Genomic DNA, 8840 nt, shown 5'->3' with positions numbered 1-8840 from the left:
TAGTGGTGTATTGAAAATACCAATACACCACTATGCTGGCTACGCAAACTACGTAACTTACGCAAATGACGTAAGTTAAGCAAATTACGTAACTGGAGCCCTGCTAACACATAAAGGATCATATGCCCACTATCCATGTCCTAACCCCAGTGTCCACGTGGGTGTGGAGTTAATTTAATAAAGTGTGGTGAGCGCAGCGAGCCACCGAGCCCGAAGCATGGCGAACCCCGCAAGGGGACGCAGATACGCGTGCGCTCGCCATGCTTTGGGCTCGGTGGCTTGCCACACTTTATAAAATTAACTCCACGCCCACGTGGACACTGGGGTTATGACGTGGATAGTAGGCATATGATTGTGTAAGTGCGTGTTGTGTGTGTGTGTAGTGTGCATGATATACTTACCATCCTGACGTCTCCGGCACTCGGCTCCCCGCAGTTCCAGCCACCATGACAGTCCGGCATCACAGCAATGTACGCCATTAGCGTAGTGCCACTGGGGGAGCTGGGAAACCATGTGATGCTCCCCCAGCGGTGACTACGCTAAATCGCCGCCATTGTTCCCCGCCGCCTAGAGACTTCGCCGCCACCCGGCCGCCGCTGATTCCCCGCCGCCCGCCCCGCCGCCAGTAATATGTAAGTTAACCCCCCCTCCTGGCTGCCCGGCCACCCCCGCCCGCCGCACAATCCCTGCCCGAGGCCACAGATTAGCCGTCCGCCCGGCAATGGCAACGCTGATAACGTAGCCAAGGCTACGTTGTCAGCGTAGCGTAGCCGGGCGCCCGGCTAACATATAAGTACCGAATCACCATTGGACGATTGTCATTTCTAGTAGGGATGGCCATTGGCACTCATCTTTGTTCACCATCAATGGCGATAGTGTAACCAGCCATCAATGGTAGCATGTTATGATGATGACTATTGATGATCATGTTTTCTGACTCATTGAAACCATCGTTGGCCACCCTAAACCCAGGGGGGAGTCAAAGTGTGCACCACAACCACAGACCCTCCACAGTGGCTGCTTGCAATGTCCCATTCTCTCACAGCACATCACCAGACACCTCCCACCCACCCTCTATTCACAAGGCAGCACACTGCATCTTCACACATGACAACAGTATACTCTGAATCCCCCACCACATCACATGTGCAGTGCCCGAAGAGTCACTGTTGGGAGGGAGCAGCGTTGCAGTCTGAAGGTAGAAAATTCCCTGCTGTCCCAATGCTTAATCTCTGCAGGATGGGGGGCTCCCCAGTGGTGACAGATCAGTGGAACACATGGAAATACTAGGGTTGTTTCAAGTTGATGGCTGGGTGGGGGAGTGTGTCACCGCTCAGCAGATCGGGGCTGCCCAATCCTTGGCTGGTGGATAATGCGATAGTGACAGACCGATATTCATCCCTGCATTTCCTTTATTGGGAGGGTACCGCTCTGAGGAGAGGAGCAGGGAGCTTGTCTCCCAGTTCGTGGGTGGTGTCATCATGGAGGGGGAAGGGTGGGATGCAAGCAGTACACATGTCCTTGAGGACCTGCTCAGTATGTAAAACTGAATCCCCAGTCTGAAATTTAGCACAAATTTGCAATCACTGAATATTTTAAAGATAATTATAGGACAGAAACCACCAGGAAAGCAGTGTACAGCATAGCACCACAATGCATGATGCCATACTTCTAGTTTTATGATCAGAATAGTCATACAAACCTTTGAATATGATGGAAAAACAAGATGAACCTAGGACTGAAACACACAGGAAGCAAAGCACAAAGCTGCGCCTTACAGCACAGCATGATGCCATATTTGAGAACAGAGGAACATGGAAAATCATTTGTATGGCTGGGCATTCTATATTAAGACATCAAGGGAAACACAACTGAATCAGTAAAGCACAAACCCATATAGGGGGACATTTACCAAAATGGATTCGTAGAAAAAAGGTGTATTCGTAGGGAGAAATACACCTTTTTTTTACGAATTTGTATTTTCGGGATTTACAATCCCAAAAATACAACAATTCGTAGTCCTAAAGATGGAACATTCGTATTTGTATTTACAAATACGAATGTCCTACACCATCGATAGGATACGACAGAAATCACCATTCAAAAGAATGGTGGTTCCTGATGTACTAAGCAGCCGTACTGATAATACGGCTGCTAAGTGGTGTGAAACACCCACGCAAATACGACAGGAAAATAGAACACCATTTTCCTGTTCTATTTGTGTTTTAGCCTGCACGGATCAGTCAGATCCGTGCAGGCTGCGGTGTAAAAAAATAGAAAAAAAAATAAATATTAAAAAAAAAAAATCGGCGTGGGGTCCCCCCCACAGCTGTAACCAGCACCAGGCTGAAGGAGCCGGGGCCGGTTATTAAAAATCAGGGAACCCGACAAATAGGGGTTCCCCGATTTTTAACAACCAGCCCCAGGCTCCAGGTCCGGGGCTGGTTCCCAAAATACGGGGGACAAAATGACTAGGGGTCCCCCGTATTTCAAGAACCAGCCCCAGGCCAAACCAGCCAGCAGGGTAATGTCACAGCCGGGGGACACTTATGATATAAGGTCCCTCGGCCAAAACATTAACCCTACCGACCAGTCAGCCTGGCCAGAGGCCCTGGGGGAGTGGGGACCCCCCCAATAAAGGGGTCCCCCCCCCTCCAGGACTTACCTGACCAGGCTGAAGCCTGGTACTGTCCCGGATGCCCCTGGGCGGTGGGCATCGGGCTGATTATGGTGTAAAAAAATAGATTAAACTATTGTTTTTTACTGTGGCACTACAAGTGCCAGTAAGCCTCCCCAGCAAGCTGGGACTTGGAGAACCACAAGTCCCAGCCTGCTGGGCATTAAAGGGCCCGCTGGCACTTGTAGTTCCACAGTTAAAAAAATAGTACACAAAACACACTGACACACATTTAAAATAAAACTTTAATACATACAAAACCCACACATACTAATACTTACCTATCTTCTTTCCGTAGGTAGCCCTGATGTCCTGGTCCTGTGTCGTCGTCTTCTGGTCCTGTGTTGTCTTCTGGCTCCATGTCGACCGTCACTGTCGCCATTGCCGTCCGGATCCGACTAAATCCATTTGGGAAGCTGTGGAAGGAAACCATACTCACCTGTCCCAGCGCGACGTAGTCCAGGTAAGTGTCTTGGCAAAAAAACAAACCGAACACCCCGAAACCAGCCGGACAGGGAGACGCACAGTACTCTGTGTACATCGTGCGGCTCCGCCTCCCGAATGCCGCCATTGGCCGCCTTGCGGCCTAGCGGCTCCTGATTGGCCGCTAGGCCAAGAATATAAAAAACAATGTTAAAATATCTCATGAATTGGGATCCCAGTAAATAGATACAAATGATTTTGTGCCGTTAATGGCAGACCTTTAACAATAGCTTGTTTCAATATAATAATGCAGTCAGTTGCACTGATATCAGGAAGGAAATTATCCAGATCGTATATAGTTCGTTGTATAGAATATATCGATTATGTGAATTTGCAAATATTGAGATACAGTCACAGATATAGATGGTATGCTCACCCTTTCTAGTAACACTTGCTTCGTGCTGATTTTGTAGAGGAAGATGAAGGGAGGGGGGGATTTCCTCCAGCGATCAGGTCCAGGTATTTGGAGATTAGTTGCTCCCTTGCTGGTGTACCTGACACTCCTCTCGGCACTAGGCCGGTGTAACCTGCATGCGGTTACGTACGGATTCACTGCACTGACACTTGCTCCAGTCTCTCCCTGACAGTCTTACTCTTGCTCGCAACCCCTTCTCTTCCTCATCCCCCTATCTCTATCGGAACGCTTTCTCTTGCGCCTCTCGTTCTCCCATTACCTCCTTTCTCCACAAAGCTCCTCTCACTCCCTGTGCAATCACCCTGTCACCCCAGCCCCTCTCACCCCTAGTCACTTCACCCTCTCACCCCATAGTCTCACCCCCGCCAGCTTAGCCCTGTCGCCTCACTGTTGCCTCAACCACTCTCGCCTCCTGTAGGCTCACCCTCTCCCTGTCTTTCCTCTTCTGCTCTGTCCCAGGACCCCCCTTTCTCTCTCCCATGCTTTGCCCCCCGCCCCCTGTCTGTCACCCTCTCTCTCAGCTGCTGTCTATCCTTTCTCTCCGCTTGTACCCCACTGCCCTGCTTTATTCCCCCTGCCCCTTCTTTCAAACCTCACTCTTACTCCATCTCACCACTCATCTCTCTCAGCCCCTGGTCTTTCTCCCCTCTGCATTCTAGTTCCCCTCTTTCCTCCCTCTCTGGCAGTCTCTCCCTTGTACTATCACCCTCCTCTCCCTGGCATCATCTCTCTAGCTCTCTCCTTGACACCCTCTATCTCTGTCTACCCCCCTTTTCTCACCGCAACATGTTCTTTTGTTGTCTGTGCGACACCTCCACTCCCCCCTTCTCTCTCTGACATTGACACTTGCTCCAGTCTCTCCCTGACATTCTTACTCCTGCTCGTAACCCTTCTCTTCCTCATGCCCCTTTCTCTATCAGAACGCTTTCTCTTGCACCACTCGTTCTCACATTACCTCTTTTTCCACAAAGCCGCTCTCACTCCCTGTGGAATCACCCCATCACCTCACCCCCTCTCACCCCTAGTCACCTCACCCTCTCACCCCATAGTCTCACCCCTGCCAGCTTAGCCCCAGCACCTCACTGTTAGCTCAACCCCTCTTGCCCCCACCCTGTCTTTCCTCTTTTGCTCTGTTCCAGGACCCCCTTTCTCTCTCCCATGCTCTGCCCCCACCCCGTTAGTCACCCTCTCTCTCAGCACCCATCTATCCTTACTCTCCCCTTGTACCCCACTGCCCTGCTCTATTCCCCCTGCCCCTTCTTTCAACCCTCACTCTTACTCCATCTCACCACTTATCTCTCTCAGTCCCTGGTCTTTTTCCCCTATCAAATCCAGTTTCCTCTCTTTCCTCCCTTTTTAGTCAGTCTCTCCCTTGCTCTATCACCCTCCTATCCCTAGCATCATCACTCTAGCGCTCTCCTTGACACCGTCGCTCTATCTGTCTAGCCCCTTTCTCTCTGCGACATGCTCTTTCGCTGACTTTGCAACACTTCCACTCCCCCCTTCTCTCTGACACTGACATTTGCTCCAGTCTCTCCCTGACCGTCTTACTCCTGCTCGTAACCCTTCTCTTCCTTGTCCTCCTTTCTCTATCAGAACGCTTTCTCTTGTACCTCTCGTTCTCTCATTACCTCTTTTTCCACAAAGCCCCCCTCGCTCCCTGTGGAATCACCCCGTCACCTTACCCCCTCTCACCCCTAATCACCTCACCCTCTCGCCCCATAGTCTCACCCCTGCCAGCTTAGCCCCGTCGCCTCACTGTTGCCTCAACCCCTTTCGCCTCTTGTTGGCTCACCCTCTCCCTGTCTTTCCTCTTTCGGGTCAATTGAGGCATTGAACAGGAAAATCGGGTCAATTGAGACATTTAACATTGTTCCCTATGGGAAATCGCGGGCATCGCATCGGTCGCATCGCACCCAATTTTTTAGTGCATTCAATGCCCGCGATGGCCGCGATGGGCGCCGTGCTAGGTAAAGAGTACCGGCACATGTATAGGCAGCACTGCTAATGTCGGCAACTGGTTGTGAGCATGTGTGTAGACAGCGCTACTAAGGTCGGCAACTGGTGTGGGCACGTGTATAGACAGCGGAACTACTATTGGCAACTGGTGTGAGCACATGTATAAGCAGTGCTACTACTGTCAGCAACTGGTGTGGACACATGTAAAGGCAGCACTACTAATGTCGGCAACTGGTGTGGGCACGTGTATAGGCAGCGCTACTACTGTCGGCATGTGTATAGACAGTGCTACTAATGTCGGCAACTGGTGTGAGTAGGTCTATAGGCAGCGCTACTAATGTCGGCAACTGGTGTGGGCACGTGTATAGGCAGCGCTACTGCTGTCGGCAACTGGTGTGGGCACGTGTATAGGCAGTGTGACTGCTGTTGGCAACTGGTGCGGGCATATGGTTACATAGTGCTACTATCGTCGGCAACTGGTGTGGGCATATAGTTACACAGTGCTAATAATGTCGGCAGCTGGTGTGGGCATGTGGTTACACAGTGCTACTAATGTCGGCAACTTGTGTGGGCATATGGTTACACAGTGCTACTAATGTCGGCAACTGGTGTGAGCACTACATATAAGCAGAGCAACTACTTTGGCAACTGGTGTGGGCGTTATGAATAAGCAGCCCTTCAAATGTGGGCATATCCTGGAGTACTCGGGGCATTATGTGTAGCATAATGTGTGTCAATGTCATATGGGCATTATGGTGCAAGGCATATTTTGTAAGGGGAATTACGGTGTGTGGCACCATTTGTAATGGGCATTATGGTGTGCTGCATATTGTTTAAGGGGCATCATGATGTGTGGCATAATGTATAATTTGCATTACTGTGTGTGGTATAATGTGTAATGGGCATTGAGGTGTGAAGCATAATGTGTTATGGGGATTACGGTGTAATTGGTATTTTTATGTGACCACGCCCCTTTCCCATGGAGCCACACTCCTACATTTTTGCACGCTCCTACGGCGCAAACTCTCCCTGTTTTTTAACTCATGGCACCAAAATGGCTAGTTACAGCTGTGTAAGGTGAATAATATTGTGCTACTATGTGGTGTAATTTGGAGTGGGAGTACTATTGTGTGGCCATTCCCCTTCCCTGTGAGATCACACGTTTTTCTTTTGTTGTGCGCTGTCCCTTTGTAAAGCTTGGGTGGGCGCAAATTTATAGTTTGCAGGAGGGCGCCGAACCCCCTAGCACCGGCCCTGCCTGACACCCCACTTGCTTGCTGGTCGAGAGCGCCTTCTCGCCACAGCCTGTGTTACAAAGACCCCGCAGGGTCACCACGCGTAACCAGGCCCCGCCATCCCAAACAAATAACAACCTACGCTAAACTAACCTAAACTAGAGAAAATGTCCTCCAAAAACACTGCCATGCCTGAGTCAGGAAGATGTATGCCATCTGGCCTGTACAAACCCACAGAATCCTTAACAATAGTAGGATGTCTAACCGCCGTGCCGCCCCGAGCCACAACATGCCTAGACACCGCATGGTTCAACTTCCTCATGGCCCTCTCGCTTGCTGACACATTCCGGCAACCCCGCCAGTTAATGCGGGGAATTATGTCGGACCACACAATCCTCACACCGGGCCAGAGGTCCGCCAGACGCACAAAGTCTGTCTTAATCTTGATGGTGAGCTCAATGCCCGTCCTCTTGACCAGGTCATTGCCACCTAAATGAATCACCAGAACATCGGGGCAGCCCCACTTACGGGCTTTGGCGGATAACAGCTCCTATAGACTATCCCAAAGGAGACCCATGACTCCAAACCAGCTAACAGCGAGTGCCTTCTCCAGAACAGGAGCACTGGAGGCTATTGGGTGCCTAGCAGCCCAAAAAGTAAAAGAGTGCCCTACGAACCAAACCCTACCCAGAGCCATATCGGAAGGGGGAGGGGCTGCAAAAAGAGAAAACCTAGTGGTTAACATCATGATATACTTTAACACAACAAAATGCATACTACGGCCCAAGTGAAGGTGAAAAACTTAAAAAATCTTCTGTGAACCTTAGGGGACAGCCAATTGAATTAATCCACAATGAAGGAAAAAGTAAAAAATTCCCTTCACACCGTCGATTCCGGAACGCTAGTCATTCCAGAACCGATTGTAAACAATCGTTTTTGAGCCGGCGCAACAGGCGCTTGAACTACAACTTATCTATTCTTACATAACTCTTATAAGCGGAGGATTTCAACCTGCCAACTGCCTGAATGGCAGAAGGTGATAATCCTGCCGCTGCTGCGCAAGTAGCAGCCCCAATTCGAAACGAATGCGTTCCGAAATCCTGCTCCCACAGACCCAATTCTACCAAACATTGCTGAAACACAGCCACAAACTGGAATCGGGTCAGCGGTAGCCCATCAACGTGCGCCAAAAACTGCAAGGCGGCCTCTGGTCTGTGGGAGCTATATTCCTTAGCTAAGGAAACCGGACACACGGCCGCTTCAGCCTGTGCATTAAGGGTAACCCAGTGGCCCCTGCCCATCTGATCCGTTTTGGATCGCTTAATCTCGCATAGCACTTGTCCTTCACGGAATACTACATCCTCCCCTAGGATGCCAGTGCGGGAGAGTTTGCTGGCTGCCACCAGCTTGCTGATGCGAAAAGCGCCATGAAACGCAAATGTAAATGCAACCTTAAACAGTGCAACTCCGTATTCCCTCTCAGCAACCTTAGCCAAACAACCCCCCAGGTCCCCCAGCATACTCATGTCTATGGGTTTGCGTGAATCCGGTGGAACCGGACGCACCCGTGTCCAACCCTTCATGGCTTTGGACAATACAAAAGACCTCGTGGGGTCGGGATCGCCGCGTAAGCGCGAATAGAAAGCGATGCCTGCCAACGCCGCCGCCATAGCCGACTTTGACCTGCCCCGCCTATGGTGACCCCAAACAAAAGCGAGTACCCGGTCCTCGATCGACCTACCGCTAGCCTCGGGGGAGCCCTGAAACTCCACCCAGTCCTGCCATGCGGCCCCATAAGTTCTACGAGTGGGAGGGGCCAAGGACAGAAGAGCCAGGTCTGTCATGCCTGCTCTATGACCTGCCACACCAAAGGGGGACAATTAAGCCCAAGTGGTGAAGCCTCGGGGGCCAACTCGCGAAACCTCGCGAACTTAAACCTCGAAAGGGCATCCGCTATGTTGTTATCCACCCCCGGGACATGCCTGGCCCTGAACTGTATGTTATGCCGTAAGCAGAGCAGAACTAAGTGCCGTAGCAGACGCAAAGCCTCGGGGGAAGCCGCCCTCTGATT

This window comes from Crinia signifera, chromosome 9 (genome assembly GCF_055691185.1).
Source record: "Crinia signifera chromosome 9, ASM5569118v1, whole genome shotgun sequence".
Taxonomy (NCBI): Eukaryota; Metazoa; Chordata; class Amphibia; order Anura; family Myobatrachidae; genus Crinia; species Crinia signifera.
This window is presented reverse-complemented; position numbering follows the sequence as displayed.